Raw genomic sequence first — 25,804 nt, forward strand, 5'->3', positions numbered from 1 at the left:
TCTTCTACCCCAAAGCACTTTGAACTCTGGCAGCCTGCAGCAGTTATAATTTTATTTTACAGGAGGGAAAATGGGAATCTGCAGAGTTGACTTGACCAGGAAGACTGAAAGAAGTGGAGTTGGAAGTCACATGCATGCCTGGGGGTTTGCTTCTCTAGGAACAGAGGGTCCCTTTTCTAAGTGGAATTTTCAGGATGGTGTATCATATCAGCTCATTAATGATAGGTGACATTCACATTCTTGCACTTGCATTTTGTCAAGATAGAAAAAGCTCTTTGGTAAGGACATATTGTCAGAGTTTATTGCTTTTTTGTTTGTAGTGGCTAAGAATTGAAACTGAGTGAATCAGTAGGGGAATGGTTTACTAGCTCTGACTTACAAGAAAACCATTAACAGGGTTTTGGCAAAGTAAAGTAGAATAAAAAAGCAAGAATGATATACAACAAGTTGTATGATATACAACTCCTTTTTTGTTAGCAACAGTTACTCACTATAAAACTCTGCTGCTCATGTGTGTTTGTAGAAAAATGAGGAAGTACATGAAGTAAGGTGTTAACGTGAGCGTGTTAATCAAGCTTCTGTTGCCATGATTAATACCTGAGATAAATCAGCTTATCGAGTGGAAAGTCTTATTTTGATTTACAGTTTTAGAGTTTCAGTCTGTGACAGGTTGGCTCTGTTGCTCTGCTCTGTTGTGGCATGGTTCATCATGGTGGGAAGCTTGGTGGAGGAGACCCATTTACCTGATGCTAGGCAGGTGTGATTGGGGGAGCTCCAGTTCCTACATCACTTTCCAGGGATTATGCTCGGTGACCTGCTGTGTTACTTTTTCTTATTGGTGAGACAAAGTACCCAAAACCAAAGTTAAAGGGGGAAAAGGTTTTTTTTGGCCTACAGTTTATAGAGGTTTATAGAGGTTTTATTATATAGAGCCATAATCAGCTGGCTCCAAGGCAGGGTGACATGGCAGATAGGAATCACAGAGGAGAAACAGCTCATAGAGGGCAGAAGGTAGAAAAGAAGCAAGAAAGCAAGGGACAAGATAAGTCTCTGTCTGTCCTTTTTATTGCATAGAGGCTATTGGGATTAGGTGGTGCCAGCCCAATCAGAAGACTGATTTAGTAATTACCCACCGTTAATCCTAGCACCCTTCATCCTAGCATTGATTCATGGATCAGTCACATACTCTAAATTCAGCTACTTCTGAAAAAGACCCACCTATGACTGCAAGTGTCTTTGGGGTGCAGGAGTATGTGTGGACATCTAGATACAACCACAATACCACCTTCTTCCACCTCTTAAATGTTCTACCTCTTTCCAGTAGCACCATAGCTGGGCACCAAGCCTTAACACATAGGCCTTTGGGAGACATTTAAGATTCAATCTATAGCGATGGACTACCTCACAACGCAGCGATGGGGATGCTTATGTGGGAAGGTGAGGCACAGGAAAACCACATACGTGATATAATGCTGTTTGAATAAATTACATATGCACATATATGCATATATATGCATGAATTCATATATTCATATATATGAATTCACCAATAAATAAAAACTCAAACAAATAAAAAATACAATTTGAATAAGAACAAGACAGCCCTACATGGGTCAGATAGCTCTGCAAGGCTAAGTGCTTGGTTCTGCAGGTGAAGGCTTTGCCCTCCAGGTGAGCCATGTTGGAGATAGAGGACACTGATCAGAAGTGGGCGGCTGGGCACAGACACACTGCTGCGCTCTGCAAACCAGTAATGGCAGCTACCATCTGTGAAGTGTGTTCTGTGTCTGACATTCTCATGCTTTCCCAAAGCTGGGTATTTTTATCCCCATTTTATGCATGAGGATCAACAAGTGCGAGTAACTCAAGGCCACATAGCAAGTAAGTGGTGCTGAGATTAAGTCCAGGTCTGTTTGATTGTGGTGCTGTGGGTTTTGGGTCTCTCATCACAGTCTGGTCACAGCTCAGAGATGGCCTCCACCAGTAAGCAGTGCTGGTCAGCTTGGGTCTAACTGAGCCATCCACAGGGCCTCTCTCACAGGTGTGGCTTTTGTTATTCAGTCTCATCAAGCCACCAGCCAGAGAATGTTTCCTGTGTGTACTTGCTGGCCATGTGCCTGAGTTTATAGCAATGCTTCTGACCATGTGAAGGAAGAATTGTCTGTTGGGGCCTCTGTGCTCAAGGGACCAGGGTTGCACAGTAAAGTAGGGCATCTTTTTGTCCTGCCTCAGGACAGGTGACAGGCAAATGACTTGTTAAAAAGGAGGACAGTTTTACTGAGTTTGACATCTGGCCCCGGAATCATTTCAGCAGCCACTGGGGAATAAGTGCCTGGGCTTTCATGGGACACACTGTTCCATCTCTCTTTGTTGTGCTCCAGCCCCACTAACTGCAGAAGTAACAGCAGTGGCTCGTTTGTGTTCTAGCAGTGTGACTTCCACACAGATCCCTGAGCGCTTTTGCCATTGCTCAAAGTGCCCCAAAGTGAACACAAAGGATAAAAATCGCAGCACTGATAATTGATGTCATTTGGAATGACCTCTTCTATTTTGTATACTTTTATTTTCCTCATTCACAAAACAGGAATCTGATTTTTAAACGAACATACATGATATATAATTTTTAAAAAATATGACCTTGTTATATGCTAGAAAACAAGGCCAGTTCTGTGTTCATTAGATTTTGGCTGAAAAAAACAGAGCTGCTGACACCAACAGTAACCGCCATTTTTATTTAACAAGGCCAGATGTTTCCAGTGGGAGCGGCCACTTTTTTCTACAGGGGGCTGTTTTAACAGTGGCATTGATGACTTGCAGGCATAAGCCTGTGTCAGGTTAACTGGACTTTGGAGGTCAGCTGGCTGCAAGGACGTCCTTCCCTGGGCCCTCCTGTCCTCTCTGTGGCAGATGGCCGCCATGGCCCTGGTGGGATTGCAGCAGCTGGCACCAGAGTCACTGCCTGCTGCCTTCCTTCACTGTCTGTGAAGTCACTGTGGATCCTACAGTGAGACAGGATGAGGGGAACACGTGCAGCAGGCTGTGGGCCTCGTGTGAGGTTTGGAGCAAAACCTGCCTGCCCACTTCTGCACTGCTGCTCTCTGTCCACAGATTGTACTCTGAGCATCCTGTCCATAGGCAAACTGTCCAGTCTTTCAGAGTCCCAGTGTCTTTCCTGAAGGAGTAAATTTCTTTTTTGTGAACCCAAGTGAATGCTGTGATTATGAATAGTGATCTTGTTATTAATTCCTTAAGGAGGCTGGGTCTTAAGTACCTGGTACAGTGCTTGGTGCATAGTGGGCCCCCAAAGAGATGTTTTCATTAGCATGAAGCACCCTAGAGCTCTATGAGTAGACAGAATGGAAAGTGCTCATTCAGGAGTTTTTCATTTTTTCCTTTGCATTCTTCTGTGCATGATCAAGTGTGGCATCCCTGTGCCCTTCCCCTATCTTTGCATTTATTTTTCTTAAAAAGCAATTTCCTTCTAGCCTCTTAAATAGAGGTGGCAGACCCTTACCACATATGCCTCTCCTGTTTACTTTCTGAGAGGTGAAAGGGTTTTGTTTGGTTCTAATTCATTCTAGTGGACTGGCCAGTTGGCAGGAGAGCTCCCGTATGTCCTGGGAGCTGCACCCATGAGGATAATGGAGACTTCTGAGGTCCCAGACAGCACAGTTTACCAGATACAGGGAAGGCAAGGCCTGGAACTCCCAGTGGACTTGCAGGCATGGCTAGGAGGGTGTCCTTTAGAGAACAGGAAAGAAAATCCACCCAGATGGAATGATGAAAGGTATGATATCACAGTAGGCATGGCAACTGCACAGTAATCATAATCTCCCTGAGAGGTGGTCAGAGCCCCAAGGGAGGGCTGAGTTTCACTGGTTTTTTTTCCCTTTGGGGCAGGAGAGAGCAGGCCACATGGAGGAGACCTTACTCAATGGCCAGAACAGACCAGGACCCTGGGCATTCACACTAGATGTGCCTCCATGCTCTGACAATCTCTGCAGGGTAGTAGAGTGCCACCTGGAAGCATTCCATCCTGTCACCTTGGTATCCAAGGTTCCCCTGGGAGTGTGTATGGAAAGAGGGAGCAGAACGGCAGAATGGGGCATCATGGCACGGAGAGTGCAGGAGGGAGACAGGGTCACCAGAAGTGGTGCAGAATCTCTGAGCTGCGTCCTCAGGTGCTTCTCCCCGGGGCTCCAGCACTCTGACAAGTGTCTTTTGGCCTACTGTCCTTCACTTGCCTTCTCTGGGCTTGGAGTTCTGCACAGATAGTACCCTAAGTACAAAACATGTAAACTGTGTTAATTTCAAAGTCTTTTGTGTTGCAAGTATAAAAAAAGAAGGTGTAGAATGAATGCAGACCCTTTTGGGACAGTTGGGAATGTTGTCCCAGGAATGGTTATTTATTTATTTTTTTTGTCTTTTTCCTTTTTATCGGTACCGGGGATCGAACTCACGACTGTCTGCTTGCAAGGCAGGTGCTTATGCCGCTGAGCTAAACCTCCAGCCCCCTGGAATGGTTATCTTGAACACAGTGCAAAGGTTTTAGATCTTGAAGAGTTGACTGAGGGGCTTTAACAATGAGGTTGGTGTTCTTGGGCTTCCGGGTGCACCAGGCTCAGAAATCGTGTCTCTTTCCTGTCCATGTGGGTGGCTATGCCTGGCTCAGGCTATTTCTGTACTGCTATCTCTCTGTAGGTCAAAAAATAGTTGCATGTCTGTCTTACTGCCCCCCTGGTATTTTGGGGTCTTAGAAGTGGGTGAGACAGTTTGATCTACTAGTGAGATGCTGTCATGGGGATGGATGTCCAGCTTCTCCAGTCTGGCAGAGCCCTCCACCCTGGAGATATTTCATGATCTTCTGAGAAGCTTTGGCTTCTGTAGTCACGGTGTCTATGGAGTTCTTGTTGGGAGCTGGGAACCCGGCTCACTGGATCTGCTTGGCTATGGGTAACTTCGTGAAGTGAATTTATTATTGCAATACATTTGTATAGAGTAAAACTCACCATTTACATGATTTTAAAGTATACACATTGGTTTTTAGTATATTCCCAATATTGTATAACACTGCCATCTAATCCCTGAGCATTTTTACCAACCCCCATCTCATTTTTGTAAGCACACATGCTTCATTTCCCCATCCCCTCAACTCCTGGCAATTATTAATTTACTTCTTGTCTTCATGAATTTTACCTATTCTAGATATTTTATATAAATTAAGTCATAAAGTTCCCTGCCAACTTGTAGTCAGGGGTTGTGCAGAGAACAATTACAATCAGAACGTGGAGTTTATAATATTATTTTTATAATGGTCACTGGGAGTTAACACAAGAAAATGCAAGAAATCTATCCACAACACCAAAAACATAGAATATTTAGTCAAGGGCCTAAATCCCACAGCAATGTCCCACATGAGTCCAGATGAAAACCCAGAGCTCATGACAGTGCCACCCCTGAGTCCAACTGGAGGTCCAGAGCCCACAAGAAGGACTCACGCCAGTCTCTTTTACGGATCCATGCCACGAAGGCCCAAAGGTCAGTGGTAGAAGCCAGAAAGTCCATGCCAGAGGTGTGAACGAGCTGTGTAGGTGGGTTGAGGGTTCTATGCTGGAGCCGTGAAGTCACACTCACAACAAAGACCAGGGCTGTCCTGAAAGGCACCACAGCCATCCTCAGCTACATGGAGGCCCTGAGCTCCGACGACAAGCACAGTCGGGTACATGCCAGGAAGCCAGCATGATAAGTTCATCCTGGAGACCAACTGGCACACGTCTTCCTCTCTGGAGCCAGGAAGCAATGCGCAGTGCGAGGACCAGAGCTTCTCCAGGAGAACTAACGGCTTAAACAGCAACTTGTAGGAGAACCCACAAGGCCTCAATGCAACAACGCATTAATGCCTTTCTTCTCTACCTATTTATCCTGGCAACTTTCCTCAGGTGGAGCATCTATGCTCAGTGTCATGCTGATGTAATCCAGCTGGCATTAAGTTGACCACTAGTTCTTAATCCATAACATAAGTTCATCTGCATTCATAGCATCCATCATCATATATATGGGTATGATCAAAACAGATAGCAAACAAACTTAAAAAGTGTAACTTTCTAGGAAAAAAGAATTTATTGCAGTAAATATACATTGCCATTGATCCTCCTCAAAATACTCCCCCTCACTTTGAACACACTCATCCCATTGTTCTTGCCACTTTCTGAAGCAGTTCTCAAAGTCTTCTTTGGTGAATGACTTTAGTTACGCTGTTACGGCTCACTGAATGTCTTGAATTGTTTCAAAATATTTACAGTGATTTCTGTCAAGTTAAAACATTGTGATTTGCCCTCACCTTATTCACTGGATCTGGCACCATACAACTTTTGTCTGTTGCCCAAGTTTGTAAGGTAAATGTTTTGAATCAATTGAGAACATTGAGCAGCTACAACAGCATAACTAAGACATTCTTGAAAGAAGACTTTCAGAATTGCATCAGAAAATGACATGAACAATGGGAGAAGTGTGTTTGAGGAGTAGTATTTTGAGGGGAATGAAGGGCAATGTGTCTTTTATTGTAATGTATTTAAAAAAAATTTAAACATTCACCATGTTTTAATCTCATGTTGTATGTTGATTACCCCTACGTGCATGTATTCAAACTGGACTTCTCTTTGAAGTTTTGTATTTACATATCAAACTGGAAAGTCAACATATTCAAAGTGTAGCACATTCCTTTGCTGCCTGTTAAATTCCCCATCTGAAGAGGCATCATTATCTACCTAGCTAGCCAGTGAAAGTCATGTTGGGCTCCTGCCTCTGCTTTTTCTCTCAGGCATATCTGCCCTCTTCTCACCAAGTTCTGTCCATTTGCTCTTTTCAATAGCCCTTTCTAGTTCATCTACCGTTCTTTCCTCCCATCCTGACTGTCTTAGTTCAGGTCTTTGTCATTCTAATTAGACTACCTGGTTTTGTGTTACTCTCATGCATCCATATTCTGCCAGAATGATTCAGAGATACTGCTGCCATTTAAAAACCCTTTAGTGACTCCCAGTAGCCTGAAGGATAAACTTTCAGTTCCTTTGTTGAGAATCTAGGACCTTCTGGACTTGATCTCCACCTGTCTCCTCAACCTCATACTTCCCTGATCATTCTCTCTTTGGTCTCCACTTAAACCGTAAGAAATTCCTCAAGGTATCTTGAATGGGCTGTGTTCCCTCAACTTCCAAACCTTGAGTAGCACGCATTGGATTGAAATTTATGAATATGGCTGAGAAGAGATTTGCAAGATTGAATTATGTGTATAATATGGTCCAAAATAAAAACAACTATGGATAGAGACAGAACAAGGTAACTATGGGGTAGATGTGGATTTTGATTCTGCAATTTATTTATGGGAAAGAATTTTTCAACTGAATAGAATTGAAAGACATTTTATTGCATTTATGAGCCACCTGCACTGCATTTATGAGTGATGAACTCTTGGAAGAATTCTAACACTTTCCTCTTCCATAGCCTGTAGTTGCTTTACTTACTTTCTGAACAGAAAATAACAAAACACGTTACATGACAAACATGTATGTATTCTGGGAATTGATGGGACAAAATATTTGAAGTTGAATGTGGCTCCCAAGGTTGCCACCAGCTGCTGACTACTTTGAACACCATCACTGTATATTTTTTTTTGATGATTTTCATCTTTGAGATGTTTCATAATGTTTTCTGAAGGTATCAGTCTCTACATAGAGAAAATGAAAGAAATGAAACTGAACGAGTGATTTCTGGACTTTTCCATAAAATTTTTTTAAAAAAATTATTTATCTGGGATTGTTATTTAGTGCTTTCTGTTTTCTTCCTCGAGTTTTTATTTAGAGGAATTTCGGATCTTCTGAAAAGTTGAGAGAAGATTATAAGGAACACTTCCTTCCCTTTGTGTAGGCTTATTATTCACCAGCACTTTGCCACATCACATTGTTTATGAATATGTGTGCACACCTGTGTACAGGTATGCGGACACATATCCCCTAGTGGTCTTGTAGTTTTCTTCATATTTTGGTCATTTTATCAAGTAGTTTGGAGAACATGGATGACATGGGATAGGACAGAGAAGACACTTGACATGGGTTGGAGTAGAGAATATAGGTGACATGGAATGGGACTGGAAAAAAGAGTTACTGAATTCTCCTGTGCAAGGTGATTATTTTGTCAGTCTCTAAAGATGGAGAAACCATGGGGCTAGCTCCATGACCCTCCGGAGAAGTGGTCTATCCTCTCTTACTTGAGGCTAGAAATGTGATCATCTGTACTTTCAAAAGAAGTAAGATTTAGTTATTAGTACATCTTCTTCTTCTTGGTATGTGTTCAAGCTCTGGAAACAGTGTCCATACTGAGGGACATGGCTCACAATGCCTCCCGTGGGAGCACAGTTAGGAATCTTGAGAAAGTTCCTTCCTGTTTCTGAGGCTCAGTTACTCCATTCATTCAAAGAGGGCTGGCACCACCTGTTCTTTAAGGGCCCTTCCTCTACTCAATGCCCTGTGGCCCTGTGGTGGCCAGGAAAACTCAGTCTTTAGGGAAATTGTCAGAAGATACTTAATATACTTGGGAAATGAACACAGAAATTTATTGCTAGCTGGGCTTTGGCCAGGACTGCATCTGGTTTATCGCAAGAACTGTATTTCCCTTGTAAGAGCTACCAGTGCTTTGTCTGCAGAAAGCGGGAGGTGGGCTTGCTGGGGACAGATACAGCAGCAGGAACTCTGACCTGGTTGCTGCCAAGCAAACAGCACCAAGAGGCTCTGAATCCCCCTCCCCTGCCACATTTCTTTGAGGTTGCCTGCTTGTTTAATTTGTTGTTTGCCTTGCTTCCCCCCACGCCCTTTTATAGCTACTTTTGTTCAAGGATCTTGCCACCTCCTTTTTCTGTCCCTGGCCCGCCTCCAGGCTAAATATCTAAGAAGCACAGCATCAACCTGAAGTTGTTGGTGGCAGGAGTGACTTTCATGGTTGGTCTTAAAAATAGGCTGTGCTTTCATGGAGGAGGCTGGGAATTATTCAAACAGGTAGTGAGTTAGACATGGATACTGCTTGCTAGAGGCTTCCACAATGTTCCCATGTAGAGAGCCCAGGGCAGAGGTGCTAGAGTGGTGAGCTTCCTTTCATGGAATAGAATTTGAGAACATCCGGGTAAAGAAGAAAAATACGTAGGTGTGTCATGTTGAGGGAAGGAACTGGTAAGAGCAGGATACTGAGGAATTCATTTATTCACTCATTAAATGTTTATTGAAGGCCAACTATATTACATGCAAAGTCCTTTTGCCCAGATAGTCTTAAATTTGCATAGCCAGTGTAGGTATGTACCAGACATTGTGTTATGTGTTATCGAAATGGCAGAGATGACAATAATTGTCAGATCTACTCTTCTGACAATCACATGCTAAGTTTGTTATGTCTGTTCCATTTAATCCTGCCAGCAATGCTGAGGAGCTTAGTGTTGCCTTCATTCTGCAGAAGAAAGTGTTATCTAGAGGCAGTGAGTAGAGAGGCAGACCTGGAATCTGAGAAGATCAAGTATAATTTCAAATCTCACACTTAAACCTTCGTGGCCATTTCCAAAACCTGTTTTATGGACTGACGCTGTTTGGTAATATTTTTCTTTTTCTTTCTTTTTTTTTGTCTTTTTCCTTTTTATCGGTACTGGGGATCGAACCCACTACTGCCTGCTTGCAAGGCAGGTGCTTATGCCGCTGAGCTAAATCCCCAGCCCCTGGTAATATTTTTCATTGTCTAAAATGTAAGAACAATGTAACTAGATCTCTAGTTATTATGAACTACAGTACCCTTTCGTCCTATAGAATATTTGAACAAATTCCTCCTATCTAAGTGTATTTTGGTGCCTGCTATCTACCTTCCTTCCTGCCTCTTTCCTCATTGTCCTTCTTAACCTATAGTGGCCAATGTTCTTCTTCCAACTATGAATCCAACTGTTTTGGTTCCTACATCTGAGAAGGAACACGTGCTACTTGTCTTTCTATGGTTGGCTTATTTCACTGAACACATGTCTCCCAGGTCCATGCATATTTCTACAAATATAATTCCTCTCTTTTAAGAAACAATGGTGCTTAAAAAAAAAAGAAAGAAAAAAGAATTGGCAAGACTATCATTGATTCCTCCAATTTTTTGGTTGTTACTGAAAATTACTTGGATTGTATGATCCACACATCCAGGAACTACTTGATCTAGGAATTACATTGAACATGCTATTTAAGGATTACAGGAGAAAGGGTCTCAGGTAAGGCAGTGACTAAAGTGACCAGTTCTTGGGGTTCCTAGAGTTTGACATTTATTGGCTACTTACCATCTAATTCTGTGTCAGGGCTTAGGAGAGGTCAAAAGGACAAAAAATGAACTGTGTCAAGTAGGGAACAAGGAAATCCCTGCAAACAGTGGTTAGATTTATTCACTGGTTGATGAAAATTGGGCAAATCAAGGGATTTCTACTGCAAAGAATTGTAGGCTCCTACCTTGGGTCTGCCATTAAGTTACTTACATGACTTGAGGCAACCACTTATATTTTCTGCCTCTTGCCTCCTGTGCTTTCTTGTTGGTTTCCTATCTTGCATAAGGACTGCTCTCACCCCCTAAGCCTTCTCTGATACCTTATTTTCCTTCTCTTTGCAGTGAGCCACCTGGCCTGTTGCTTCTAGTTTGCAAATGTTTCTGGAGTAAGTCCAGCCTCTTCCTTTTCAAGTGTATTCTCTACCCAGCAACCAGAATAATCTTGCTAAAACATAAATCTGATCACATCACTTATCTGTGCTTAAAATCTTCAGTGGTTTCCTCATTGCCCAGGACTGAAGTCCAAGCTCCTTGGCAAGGTGTTCTAGGCCCAATGGGTTGGGCCCAGGTTGCCTGTCAGCCTCTTGTCAGCCTTTGCTCTTCATTATACTCACCTCTGCACACATATGATGGCTCACTCTTCTCTAAGCACAAATTGCTAACCCATTTCCTTGGAGTCCCCTTTCTGCTCTTTTCCATTGGGTTTGTCTGAATCATCTCTGGAAGCTGCTCCAGGCTCACCCCATACTGGTCTGTGAACCCGTTGAAGGTGAGAGCAGGATTTGCCTGGCTCTATCTTGGTGGTTTGCAGAAGGTAGGTGCCCAACCATTGTGTGTTGAGTAGAAAACAAATGGGTGAAAGAGGAAAAATTTGCAGTGGAGATAATAATGTTCATTTCTTGTGGTACTATTTAAGGTTACTTGTGTGGCATGAACAGGAGAAGTTATTTACTGAAGAACTCAGAAAAAATGGAAGGCTCCATAGATACAAGATAGTCATTATTGTTTTCTTTTTTTTTTTTTTTTTTTGTCTTTTTCATTTTTTATCGGTACCAGGGATCGAACTCACGACTGCCTGCTTGCAAGGCAGGCGCTTATGCCGCTGAGCTAAATCCCCAGCCCCTATTGTTTTCTTTTTTAAAAAAATAGATATTACTAACCTTTGAACTATGAATCCCAAACTGTAGCACTTTATTATATATCACTGTTACACACTGTATTTCTAAAACTAAGGGGAATGACTGTCGTGCACTGGAGTTGGTACATCAACTAGAAAAAAATCTACAGGAAGCAAACATGATCTAAATTGTGACTCTGTGGCCTGGACCTGCCCAGGAATTGATAGTGACAACACCTTTGCCTTTCCAGAACTGAGGCTGAAGACAGAGCTGAGCACGGGGGAGGAGTTTGTTTTGCTTTCTCTTGTGTTTCTTCTTTCTCCTCTTTCTGATTCATGTATCTCCTGAATATTATCTACTCTAGTCACCTTAAAGAAAGAAGAAGCAAAGAAATGGAAAAAGAAGAAAAGATTATATATATAGGCCTTTGCAAATACTATCTGTATTAACCATTGTGATTGATAATGTATCTCGTGTGTGTGTGTGTGTGTGTGTGTGTGTGTGGCAGGTTTGGGGATCAAGCCCAGGGCCTTGCGCATGCTAAGCACATGCTCAACGACTGACCCACACCCTCAGCCCTGTAATGGCTCTTATTTCCAATCCCACCCCAGGGTGTAATTCCGTGGATGGCAGGTGCACCACCTCCGCACCCTTTGCAGGTGCCTTCCACATAGATGTGCGTTGTATCACATTCCTCTGTCTCTCTATCTCTGTGTCTCTGTCTCTGTCTGTCGCTCTCCCTTCCTCTGTCTCTGTGTCTCTGACTCTTTCTCTCCACCCCTCCTCTCCCCTCCCCTGCCCTCCTCTCTCTCTCTCTCTCCTTCCTTCCACCCAGATCATGATGCCTCTGCACAGCCTTCACTGTCACTCCATAGGTGTGATTCTCTGGCTGCCACCTGAGAACTCAGAGACATTGAGTCTTGGGGGATGGACCCCTCTGCTTCTTATACCCCTGAAGTTTGCCCAAGCGGAGAAAGAGAGTTTGGGAGTCTCAGGGGGCAGGGAGGAAACCTAAAGGATTAATTGGCTGAACTTTATTACAAAGGCTGGTGCTATTGTTTACAGGCCATTAAAAACCATTATCATCTTCCCAGGCCAGGCAGACAGCAGCAAGCTGCTTTGATGCAAGTCTTAGGGAGATAAGGAAAATTCATCCCTTGTTTTGACTTCAAATTTCTTTTTGGTTTATTATCTGACATGCTATTCAACTTTCTCTCCAAATGTCCCTGATCTCAGAAAACTTTTTCAAGTTGTGGTTAGGAGTAGGATCCTAAAACTGTGGAGTGGAGAGACCTCTGAGGTAAATGTCTGTCCCTAACCTGCCCCCTCGCTTCCCCACCCCACCTCCATCTGTACTTTTTCTTCCTAGAAGAGCAGTTCTTGGACATACCATCTTCTCAAGTAATTTGCACTTATTGATCTCTGAATGGGGCAGACTTTTCTCATGACCTTTAGCTAATCCTCTCTCCTCCATGACCACTTCTACACCCGAGAAGATTTCCTGGGCTCCCCCTCTCCTACTCCAAGCTACCATCTCCTTGCTAATATGCCCTTAAGTACTGTGACAGTAGAAGAATAAATTACTTCCATTCTGCCATCTGCTTTGGTAGGAACATTTAGGGATCCCCTGGGTGGGTTGGCCATAACTCTTGGGGCCCTCATCTACATTCCAGAGATCTGCCTCCCCCATGCCTTCTTGAGGGTGTGCCTTCCATTAGGACACAGGCAAGCAATGGGATGGACACTACTCCACATGTAGTGGTCAAACTTTCTCCTGGTGAGCCTGTGGCACTTTATTTTACACCTGAAAAGAAGCTTTCAGTGAATGCGGAGCTTACTTTTAGATTGATGAAAGTGTTCTGGTGCTCTGTGAGAGAATGAGCCAGGCTGGCAGAGATTAGGGGCTCATGTGTTTGATGAACAAATGAATGAATGGATATAAGAATCCTTGTGGGCCTGGGTATTCAATCCAGTAGGCAGATATTTTATCACTTTGTTTACTGTTTCTCTGGGAAAAAATTGAAGAGGGGAGATGAGTGGCAAAAGACAATATAGGACCTGCTTATTCACAATTGAGAGTTTACGTGTTGAGTGGAATCAGAATAATTGCAAGGCAAGGCAGAAAGACATACTAGAAATAGATACGGGCAACTAGTTGGAGGAATGTAACAGGCATTGAGTCAATTCCGAATGGGGGGATCAGAAGAGTTCATGGAAGAGACCATTTGTAAAGATTTCAGTAAACAGGTGGGGACAGTGAACTGGGCTGGTGACTAGGAAAGGTACAAGTGTTGGGACCTGAAGGTGCCCTTAGCTTGCTACAGACCAGTCCTGGCAGCCCTAGTCCAAAGCCACATCTCTCTTCCAATCAGGGTGGCTCCAGATTTGTCTCAGACAACACCAAATCATCCCAGGAATTTTTTTCCAGGCGTCTGACCCTAGGGCAAGGCTCTGAGCAGACATTCCTTTCCTTTAGAGTTTACTGGTGCCCCTTGTTGCTGGATTTTGCTCTCCTTGGAGGGTGCATAGGACAAACTCAGGGGTGCCCTGGGGTCGGTGAAGGTAGATAACCGTTCAGTGCCAGGTCCTTCAGCTCCCATATGACAATTCTTCATCCTTCCCCTAGCCTCACTGATTACCAGGACAAGACTTCCCCTCTCTCCACTCACAGTCTCCTCTTCTTGAAGGCCTTCTTCCATTTCTGCTTGTCCAAATGCATCCCTCCTTTTCAAGGCACAGCTTTCTTCCAGCAGGAAAAAAGCATGCCATTTTCTGTGCTCTTAAAGTGTGTTCCCGGCTGAGGACAAGGCTGCAGACTGGTCCTTTGCTGTCTCTCACTGCATGCTGCTGGATGGCTTTCCCATACAGCAAAGAATGCAGTGCCCTACTCTCTGGTATACTGTCATTACGTGTTTCTACAAGTGTCCAGGGTTAACATGCTTTTAATACATCATATATATTTAAAAAAAAACCCTCACACTCTTTTCCCTCAGTTTTTCCATGTTCTCAAGGTGTCTGTTTAGTTATAGTCCAGGGAGTGGGAAGAACCCAAAACGGGATTCTTAATCTTGGGGAGCAGGATTGAGTGTAGAGAATGCCTTGGAAATGGAAGATTCCCCTGGCTCCTCAGGATAGCAGTGTTACAGCCCATATATAACTGTGGGCAAGCTCCCCCTCGCTGCCTAGCTTATCTCTGCCTCACATGCACGGACTTACCAGCCTGGAGTCTCTCTGGATGTTGGCCAAGCTAGTTGGGAATGCATAATAGCTGTGATAGGGGATGGGGCGAGTTCGCCATGTCCTTGTATGCTGCAGTGAAGGTCTCTCCCTTCTCCCCCTCTTTCTTCCCTTTTAGCCTTTTCTCTGGGATTGAGAACTAATCTTTCTGGTCTCACCTCTCTAATCTTTGAAAGGAGGAGGAGTCCAGATGCCACATTTGCAGATAGCTGTACTAGTGATTATGGACACCCCTGGGAGAGTGGAAAGGAGGTTTGGGTGAGCACATGTAGAGCAAATGTTGTTTACTAGCTAGTGGCCATTTTGAAACTTCAACTACCAGGTCTCATGAGCTTACAATCTTCCCTACATCCCCGCCTTCTCATAGCTGCCTTGGTTTTTGTAACCGAGATTGTGGTGTTGCTTTTTTTGTCCTGGTAGCAGTGTAGATGAGAAAAGGAAAGGCCCCTGGAAAGATGCTTCTAACCTGATTGGGAGCAAGAGCTTCTGGGAAATCGGATAGGATCTTGCTGGAGATCTGGACCCTGGGTGGGAGGTATAGACTAGGTGGGTGCATAGCTTTAGTACAGAATAACAGTACAGAATAATGGCCTCCAAAGTGATGGTCTTTCTCTGGTGTCATCTCTGTATCCCACAAAACCCCTGATCATTCGTAGTACTATGGGACAGTGGAATAAGAGGTTTAGCTTACCTTTTGAAGATGCACTGGGCATTGACAGAATGGACATTTTCCTTTCTATAGATAAAGCCCAAGTCATTGGCTCAAACAAATTCTTTTTTAAATTTGATTAATCCTCATAAGATTCTGGGCAAAGGCCCAATTTCCCTTTAGGTGGGTGATATAGTACTAACTATTGGGATTGTAATAAAATCAGGTGACTTGTTTGATGTTTTACATTTTTAAATTAAACACGTGTATAGCATTTATCCTGTAGCTATAGGCATGGGAGGGGGTTAGATGATGTATTGTTATGGGGGAAGTGCTAGTGATATCTGATTTTTGTGGATTCTATTTGATTTTATGTTTACAGTCTTCCCTATATTAATATTTTAAGGACTTTTATAAAAAAGTATCACAAACTTGGTAGGTTAAACAACATTTATTGCTTCATTTTTCTGCAGACCAGAAGTCTAAGATGAAGGTGCCAAAAGAGTAGGTTCCTGCTGAAGGCTGAGGGGAGGCTTTTCTCCAGCCTTTGGTGGTTTTTTTGTTTTGTTTTGTTGTTGTTTTTAGTGTTCACCAGCATATACACAGAAACATCTCATTCATCTTCACGTGGGGTGTGTACGTGTGTGTGTGTGTGTGTGTGTGTGTGTGTGAGAAAGAGAGAGAGAGAGAGAGAGAGAGAGAGAGAGAGAGAGAGAGAGAGAGACTGCATCCAAATTTTCCTTTTTAGGATGCTACATATAGTGGGTTGCCTTATCCTAATGGGCTTATTTTAACTAATTACATCTGCAGTGGTCCTATTTCTGAATAAAATCACATACTGAAGTAGGAAAGGTCATGTCTCCGTGAATTTTGCAGGGCATACGATTCAATCTGTGACACTCTCTCTTTTTAAAATACTTCATGTGCTTTTCTTTTGGTGGAGTTTTTCAAAAAAGCAAGGCTCGTTTATGGCAAAAAATTAAGACACTTAGCAAAGAGTAAATTGGAAAAGAAAAATAAATATAAGAATCCCACCTCTGTTTTCCATATCCTCAGACCCAGGTCTACCAAAACAGATATACCCATTTTGTTTTTTTCCTATATCATTCTAGTGATGTTTTATATTATAAATGGATATCTACTCTTTTATTTTTTTTTCTGGCTTCAAAGAATTGTGTTCCAAATGCCTTGCCCCGAATCAAGGGGGGTTTTACTCCCTTCTCCCAATTTTCAATGTAAGTCAGACATTATTCTATAGCAACAGGTGTATATCTGTCCTGATTTGAAGAGATGCACAGTATTTCATTGTATGCTTACACCATGATTTATTTAATTTTAGTTTCCTTGACAGACATTTAGTTGATTTCTAATCTTTGCTATCTAATCTTTGTGAAAACATTGGTATATCCACATAAGTGTAAACCACTCTACACAAGTGTAAACCACCTGGGCATTTCACTCCTTCTGAAAATTCTTATATTGTATATAAATTGCATGCACTAAGAATATTTGCTAAGTTCTTATCATAGATAAATATTTGATATTTTATAATGTCGATCTCTGTGTTTACTCTTCACAATGATTTATTCTTATTTGTTTCTTGTTACTATAAATAAGCTAGTAACAAAAATTCTTACATATAAATCTTTACTTTGGGGGGCTGGGGATTTAGCTCAGCGGCATAAGCACCTGCCTTGCAAGCAGGCGATAGTGAGTTCGATCCCCGGTACTGATAAAAATGAAAAAGACGAAAAAATAAATCTTTACTTTGATTGCTTATCTCTTAAGATGATTTCTTAAAAATGAGACCAATCATCTATTAAGTTTCTGGACTTCATTGCCAAATTGGATTCTAGAAATGTAAAAATTTATAGCTTTACTAGCACAGTGCCCATCTTTCTGTATAATGCTAGAATTATCAGATTCCAAACAAAAAATTGCTAATTTGATATGTGAAGTGTAGCAGTTCAGTGTTTTAAGTTTTACTTGTATAACTAACTGCTTTGCTTGATTAACTATTAATATTTATTGTTTGTGGCTTTTCTGTATCCTCTGGCCACATATCAAGGTCATCATGCTTTTTAATGTATTTTGCAGGCTCTTTATATATTAAAAATAGTAATTTGTCATATCTATTTTATGACAAATCTTTCACAAGTTTGTGGTTTGACTTCAAGAAGTTATTTCAAACCAGGTACTGTGAAGCACACCTGTTCTCCTGGCACTCTGCAAGATTAAAACAGAGGACCTCAAGTGTGAGTCCAGTTTTTGCAACTTACTGAGACGCTGTCTAAAAACAAAAAAATAATCGAAGGGCTGGGGATGCAGCTCAGTGCAGAGGGCTCAATTTACAACACTACAAACACAAACCAAAGCAAAAAATGTAAAAAATTTTAAAGATCAGCTTTGTGAATTTATAGTTGAACTTGCTTTCAATAAAATGCACTCATTAAAGTGTGTGTTTGTATGAGTTTGTATAAACGTATGTACTTATGTTACCTATATAACCATAAAATAATACTTTTATTATTCCCCAAAGTTCCTTTGTGCCTCTTTACCATCAACCACATTTCTGTCCTCAGGCAACCATTGATCTCCTTTCTGTCATAATAGATTACTATTGCTGTATCTAAGATTTCATATTAATGGAATCATACAATATGTACTCTTTCAAATCTAGATTATTTTACTCCCTCTCTTTTTAAGGCTCTATCCTTGTTACTATGTATGTTAGAATGTTAGCTGCTTACTCTTTTTATTGCTGAGAATATTCTGTTGCATTAAAAAAAAATCCATTCACTACTTGATGACATTTGAGTTGTTTCCAGTTTTGGAATATTATGAATAAAGTTACATTAGTATCCATATGTAAGCCTCTGGTTTTGCACACAAATGTGACCCTGTTATTCTTGGATAACTAGTTAGAAGCGAAACTTCTCATGTGGCAAGTACATGCTTCTTGTTACTGCTGTACTTCCCCCAAAGTGGTTGCACCATTTTATATTCCATCAGCAGTGTATGAGCATTGCCTGCACATCCCTCCCAGCAGTAGATATTATTAGTCTTTTTCATTTTAGCTGTTTTAGTGGGTGTGGATGGTACAGTCATAATTCGCATTTCCCGTATGTATGCCTAATGATGCTGCATATTTTTATGTACTTATTGTCTGTCTGTCTTCTTATTTGGAAAGTCTGTTAATTTTAGCATTACTTTAACTCTAGTGTCCATTTTGAGTTTTTTGTGAATATCACGTGAGATAAATGTTGATGTTTATTTTTAAATATGACTACGTAGAAAAAGTAAATATTGGCTATAAGTTATTTTTAATATCCTCTGACTTATTCCATTGCTATGTACTTTAGAAATTCTAATTGCTGATCAGTTATGACATAGAAATTCACCTTTACAGCCTACTAGGTTTTTTCCCGTCCCACTGCTGGGGTTCCAATGCAGCGTCTCACGCATGCCAAGCCTGTGCTCTACTATGTCTCCGACTCCTCTTCTGGATGTTTTGTTTGCTTTTGTCTTTGAAACAGGGTCTCTCTGTGTCGTTCAGGAGCTGGCCTCAGACTCATGATTCTCCTTGTTGTTTTTTTTTTTTTTTTTCATTTTTATTGGTACTGGGGATTGAACTCACGATCGCCTGCTTGCAAGGCAGGTGCTTATGCCACTGAGCTAAATGCCCACCCTTGATTCTCCTTGTTTTCTGGATTTCTGAGATTACAGATATAGATCACAGATGTAGATCACCATGCCCGGCCCTCTATTGCCTTTTTTTTTAAAGTTAATTTTTTAAACCTCAATTCTTTGATGTACTTGGAATATATTTGGTAAGATTTTGGGAGGTTCTTATATGAAACCCCACAGTTAATAGATTGGAGGGAAAGGGAATTCTAGATATAGTGGAGGCATGAACGTAGGGGAGGCAGAGCTATGAAGAAACAAGGGGTTGGGGCTGGGGATGTAGCTTAGCAGCACAGCACCTGTCTGGCAAGCGCAAGGCCCTGAGTTTAATTCCTAATACGAGAGAGAGAGAGAGAGAGAGAGAGAGAGAGAGAGAGAGACAGACAGACAGAGACAGAGACAGAGACAGAGAGAAACAGGGGAAACAGGGATCACATAGGCTTGCTTGGGCTGGACGAGGGCGAGCCAGGGACAGGAGGAGGAGATTTTGGCTGGGCTGCCTGGAGGGCCTCTGGCTCTGTCCACTCAGAGGCTCTGGGAGGTGATTGGAGTGGTGCTTCAGTGTTACACAGTTAGTTCTGATTGGGGACACACCAGAGGGATGAGGACTGACATCTGTGCTGATAATTTCTAGTATTAAGAGGGACTAATTGCAGGGAGATTGAGATTGGAATGGTAGGGTAAAGTGGGGAATTGCTAGTTCTTGATTTTAGAATGGGTGAAGCTGAAAGGAGGTGTGTTAGTTACTTTCTCTCGTTGCTGAGACAAAATACCCGACACCTAAAGCTAAAGGAGGAAAGGTTTATTTAGCCCACAACTTGTAGAGGTTTCAGTCCGTAATTATCTGGCTCCAAGGCAGAGTGGCAGGGCAGAGCACAAACATTTCATGGCAAGCAAGCAAGTGAGGGGGGATGGTAGTAGTCTTTTCCTGCCCCTTTTATACTCTATCTAGGCTATTAGGATTAGGGCTGTGCCAACCCAATCAGTGGACTGGTTTAGTTATCACACACCATCTAGATTCAGCCACCTCTGAAAAAGCCCCACCTATGACTGCATGAGGCTTTGGGGGGACATCTAGCCACAAACCATAACAGGATGAATTAAAGATTGATCTCGAGGCTCAAGACATTATTTTGGCCAGAACATTTCTGTTTTACTGGAAGTAAAGATAACAGTGGGAGAAATTGGCTTTCAAGGAGATAAAATTTAAAAGAAATGAAAATTATTCTTTCCTTCTGGAGAAAATTTGTGACATTCTTTGAGAGAATAATCAAAACAATTCTTCACGGTTTGTTAAAACATTTAGTCTCCGAAGTGCCTTTACATACTACTTTTCTCTTTTATTTGGTACCTAGGGTGGTAGGCAGGGCAGACTCTTCACCTTCTCCACCTTATGGCTGAGAAGGTGAGGCTCTGCGGAGGTGAGGGGCTGGCCTGAGTTCTTTATGTGGAACGGACAGAACGTGTGGTGGCTTCTACCCACTTGCGGTGCCATCTTCTCAATGGGGTTGATATTTGCACCATTAGCCATCTACAATTGGGAAGGCTAAGTAAATAACCTATGTGAAAAAATGCTGATAAATATAAATCAAGGTGTAAATGTCATCCTTTTAAGGTTTTAATTTCTCACACTGGGGCTGGGATTCTGTGGGTCCTAGAGTGTGGGCGTTGGGGAAACCAGAACTTGTGCCTGGCTCACAGGCTGAGCTGCTGGTGAGACGAACAGAGTACCAGCATATGAGGAGGGAAGGGCGGAGGTTTTGGCTATGGTAGAGCTGCCCATCCAGCCTGAGGCCTGCAAGGTTAAGGCGAGAAGACTGAGGGAAAGCTCTGGATTTGGATACAAAGGCCTTGGAGTTGAACACAATTCTGTCATGTCCCGGCCCTGGGAGGAGGTATTTGATTTTCTAGAATCTCAATTGAGTTATTTTTGAAATGTCACTTTACATACTCTGGAATTATGGGACTACTTATAAGTTCCCCAAACTCACTGTGGCCTCTGTGCCTTTCACTGGACTCCTCCTTCAAGTAGAGGGTAAGGGAGGAATTGGACATGCAGGACTGCTGGCCCCTAGAATGGAGGCCATGAGCCAAGGAGTGCAGGTATCTCTAGGAGCTGAAGGAAACATTTTATCCTTAGAGCTTCCAGAAGGAACCAGACTTTCCAAAGCCCAGATTTTAGCTCAGTGACACCAACTTTGGACTTGTGGCCTCTGGAACTGTAGTATAATAAATGAACATTGTTATAAGGCACTCACTTTGTGGAAGTTTGTTACAGCAGCAATAAGAAACTAATACAGTTCTTTAAGATTTGTCCATATTGGGGCTGGGGATTTAGCTCAGTGGCATAAGTGCTTGCCTTGCAAGCAGGCGGTCATGAGTTCGATCCCCCAGTACCGATAAAAAGAAAACAAGCAAACAAAAAAAATTTTAAAAAAAGTTTGCCCACATGTTTGCATGTGTGGATGCCTGTCATTGTATGAATCTAACACAACTCTCTTTTTTATTCACTAACTGATGAGCGTTAGGTTGTTTCCCAGTTTTTGGACTTTAAGGATAAAGTTGCTATGTTTATATATAGGTCTTCATGTGGATATATATTTTCATTTTTCTTGGGCAAATGCCTGGGAGTAGGATTGTTGGGTCATGAGTACAAATTTAACTTTATAAGAAAGTATCAAACTGCTTTCCACAGCAGCTGATCCAGTGTATGAGAACATAGTTACTCTATTCTTTGCCAATGCTTGGCATTGTCACTCTTTTTAATTTTAGTCATGTTTAATGATATCTCATTGTGAATTTAATTATATTTCCCTGATGACTAATGATGTTGAACATTTTTCACATGCTTTTTGGCCACTTATAGCTTTTCCTTTGAAAATATCTGTTCTGTTCAATTGCTTTTCCCATTTAAAACACTAGTCATTTGTCTTTGTATTGGGTTTTAGGAATTCTTTATATATTGACTAGATACCCTTCATCCATATAGTTAGGTCTTGCAAGTATTTTCTTGTAATCTGTGGCTTGTATTTTTATTTTCATGCCAATACCTTTAAAGAACAGATGGTTTAAATGATGAATTCCAACCTATTGGTTTTTTCTTTACGGTTCATAAAGAAAAAAATTTTATCCTAACTAAGACATTTTTGCTTAACCCAAGATCAAGGGACTTTTCTTCTAAGCTTTCTTTTAGATGTTTTACAGTTCTAGCTCTTACATGTAGTGCTATAATTCATTATGAGTTAATTTTTGCATAGAGAGTAAGAGTTAAGCTTTTTAAAACTAAGAAAGGTTTTTTGTGTTGTATTTTTTGTAATGCCTTTAACTGGTTTTCGTATCAGAGTAATTTGGGCCTCAAAATGAATTAGTACAGTGCTGGGTAGTGTTGGGAATGTAAAAGTAATATTTAATCTCTTTTGGAATTTTGCTCTCTCTCTCTCTCTCTGTCACACACACACACACACACACACACACACACACACACAGAGAGAGAGAGAGAGAGAGAGAGAGAGAGAAAGTACAGATGAATTACTGTGGGTTTCCAAAGAACAGAGAGAACTCCTCCATTTAGACTTTTCTGAGGCTTCCCATGTAGGTGATATAAAGAAAGCAGGGCTACCAATGCCCATTGTTGGGGACATCATTCAAATGCCACCTAAATGGTGCTCCTTCCAGGACACAGAATAGGGCCTGGGCGGTGTCCACCGGGAGTTGTAAAGCAGAGTGCCCTTGCTCAATTTGGGTTTTCCAGCTGAGAGACTGCCAATAGGTGGGGTTGGGGGAAGCTGGGTGGGGTGCACAGCAGCTGATGTACTGAGTTGGGGTGATTCTGTGAAACTCATTATTGGTTGCTGTATACAAGTATATCTCTGTATACCCAAATTCTTAAACTCTCACTGATCTGCCCCCTGTCATTGTGTCCCGGATCCAGCATGCATCATCACATTTAGCCCTCCCACCAGCTTTACAAGAGCAGCTTCATTTTTTCTGTTTTTGCAGGTTAAAACATGAGACCCTAAAAGGGTTAAGTGCTGCTGGCAAGTAACAGCAGAGCTGGGATTGCAGTGTGGACCCCTGGCTCTGGGGAGCCCTGTGACACCACCTCCCACTGCTCGGAGGAAACTTCGTTTTGAGGAATGCAGGCACATACACTAGAAAGGAATAGATGCCAGGGGGAGGTCAGGACTAGATATTTGTGAGTGGGTTTGTTCTGATTTAGCAAAAAAGCGCTCAGCATCATGGCCCAGGATGTAGCTGGCTCAGTGCACAGTCAGGGTTTGCAAAGCTTCCAAAGATCCTTTCACCAGAGGGGCTTTAAAAGCTGCAAGCTCTCAGCAGTTTCTATGAGTTAGGACTTTATTCCTCCAGATTGAGTGTTATCAGGGCTTTACCGGCTTATGTGTTCCCAAAATGACCATGGTAGGTAGCACAGGGAAAGCATTGCCACATCACTCGCCATAGTTCCTGTCACCAAATGGCCCTGGGATGGAATCTTCACCAGTCTCATCTTTTGGCCAATCTACCCTGCTCCCTCTCAGAGTTCTCTGATTTCTGTAAGAAGCATGGGGTTGCGCTTAGCTGGGACAAATAAACACCAGGACCCTGTGTGATCTCAGGTTTGGAGGTTGATCCCTTTGGGGTCTCCTGCTTTGAACCATTTTCAAGTGAAAATGTGGAGGCACTCTTGTTGGAAGATGTGGAGCATTTCTGGGAGAACAGGACACCATGGATGAAAGTTCCCATTGTCCCCCACCCTATTCCTTGGCCTCTGACCCCTCAAGAGTGCCCATGTCCTTGGATTCCTCTGAGAGAAGGGGAGTCTTGCCTGTTTGCCTCTGGGCTTTTGGCTTCCTGTCCTTTGTTTGGTCATCATGGTCCCTAGCCCTGCCGACTCAGGCAAACAGAGCAGGGCCAAGCCCTGGCTGCCCAGCTTTCCGGGCAGCGTTACACACTGCACTGCGTCAGCAGAAAAAGTATCCTCTGCAAGTTGCATTCTTCAGTGCCCTCTGCCCCACAGCCATGACCTGTGAGGCCTCCAAGTCCTGCTGAACCCTGCCCACCTGGCTGAGCTGCTCTCCTCCACCAGCTGCGCTTCAGGAATCTTCAAATGCAGCATGGTGACTTCATGGGAAGTGCTCTGGGTTGGTTCTTCTTGCCTCCACCTCCTTCTCAGACTTGCTGGGGAGGACACCTCCAAGCCCCTCCCAGCTCCCAAAATACCAACCCTGCTCCACAGCGCTGCCAGAAAATGCTTAGCACATTAGCGGGTTTAGCTGCCACAGTGGCAGGCATTTGGAAGGCTGTAGAGGAGCATAGATTTCATTGTGGAATTCTTTCCAGCTCTGTGTTATTTTGACAACATGGGACAGCGCTGTTACTAGGAACCTGCTCTGCCTGTGAGATTCAAGGATGAGGGGGTGGGGGTGGGTCTGCGTAGGGGAGAGGGCATAAGCAGGAAGAGGTGGTAGGCGTGAGGGTAGGTAAGGGAGAAGGGTGGGCTGTGCTGGTCCTTCACTGGGCCGTGACGATCGACTGAGTTCGTCTTTAGCAGACCTACCTGGCAGGCCTGCGTTCTGGCACTCTGGCATGTACTTGGAGTGGATCTTGGATCCTAGCAGCCTTTTTCCACAGTTGCCTCAATGCTGCAGCTTCTGCTCACAGGGGAGCAGAGGCCCCAAGGCTGCCCAGAGGTAGCAAAGCGGGCTGAAGAAACATCCACCTCCAACAGCCTGGGCTTGGAAGACTGCCTGGACTCCTTCCCTGCATCGTGTAGCTGGAGGGTCTGAAGCAAGCCACCAACTCTAAAACTCAGTGTTCTCACCCATAGGATGGGAATGACAGCCGGCTCTTCCTATCTCCATATAAGGCTGACAGTCCTCTAAGAGACAGTGTATGCGCAAGGTTTGATGCAGCATAATGTGACAAACATTTGTATGTCAGTGACTCCTGGAGGGCAGGGACTGTGTCTTGTTTATCTATGAATTTCTCCACGATGTCTGGTTTATTGAATAGAAAGTAAATATAGTGACTTTCTGAAAGTTCCCAGTTTCCTCTGGGGACGATTGGTGCGATGAACAATAGCTTAGCCCTGAGTGCATTAATTGTTAGGATTGCTATAACAAAGTGTCACAGGCTGTGTGGTTTAAACATTAGCAATTCAGTCTGTCACAGCCTAGAAGACAGGAGTCTAAGATCAAGCTGTCCATGAGGTGAGTTCTTTTGGGGACTGGGAGGATTTGTTTCATCCCTTCTCCCAGGTCCTGGCAGTCTGGTGTTCCTTGGCTTGTCAAAGCATCACACTGTCTCTCTTCCCTTTCTCTTAGCATCTCTGTGTTCATGCCTCTGTGTCCAAATTCCCTCCTTTGCAAGGATATCTGTAAGATTGGACTAGGGCTCATCCTACTCCAGTGTGACCTTGTCTTTGCTAAATGTACGTACAATTGACTGTATTTCCAGAAATGTGGACAAGGGTCTTCTGAGCACGGAGGACAGTTCTAGGATAGGAAGGTCAAAGCAGGGCACCAGCTGTGGCTGGGACAAGAAAGCTTTTTTTTTTTCTTATTTAAATGAAAACACTAATGTGGGTATTTGTTGAATGATGGACTATTTCTATTCTCATTCTTGAATCTTTTGGCAGGTCTTTATCTCTTACAGTTGGTTTTATTTTTTTCTTCTCTGAGTAGCTACTATGAAGCAGAATCACTCCATTTGTGTTTAGATCCAAATACAGTTCAGTTTTTACTTTTTCCTCACTTAATTCTTCTTGCCTTTCTTTTCTTTTGAGCCTTCCTTT

General features: G+C 42.8%; 1 protein-coding gene across 7 annotated transcripts in view; it reads left to right on the forward strand.

Moving 5' to 3' along the window:
* The window catches only part of Dpf3 (double PHD fingers 3), a 287,741-nt gene that overhangs the window by 76,226 nt on the left and 185,711 nt on the right, over positions 1 to 25,804 (forward strand). The window contains exon 1 of one of the 7 annotated variants that reach the window (XM_063241222.1): positions 9,894 to 11,137. The exons of the other annotated variants lie outside the window; for them this stretch is intronic. The gene's annotated coding sequence lies outside the window, so the exon portion shown is untranslated. Of the gene's footprint in view, positions 1 to 9,893; positions 11,138 to 25,804 lie in introns of those variants that run through there. 7 annotated transcript variants of the gene reach the window in all.

This window comes from Cavia porcellus, unplaced genomic scaffold (genome assembly GCF_034190915.1).
Source record: "Cavia porcellus strain 051 isolate PalLab524CR breed Dunkin Hartley unplaced genomic scaffold, mCavPor4.1 scaffold_31, whole genome shotgun sequence".
NCBI lineage: Eukaryota > Metazoa > Chordata > Mammalia > Rodentia > Caviidae > Cavia > Cavia porcellus.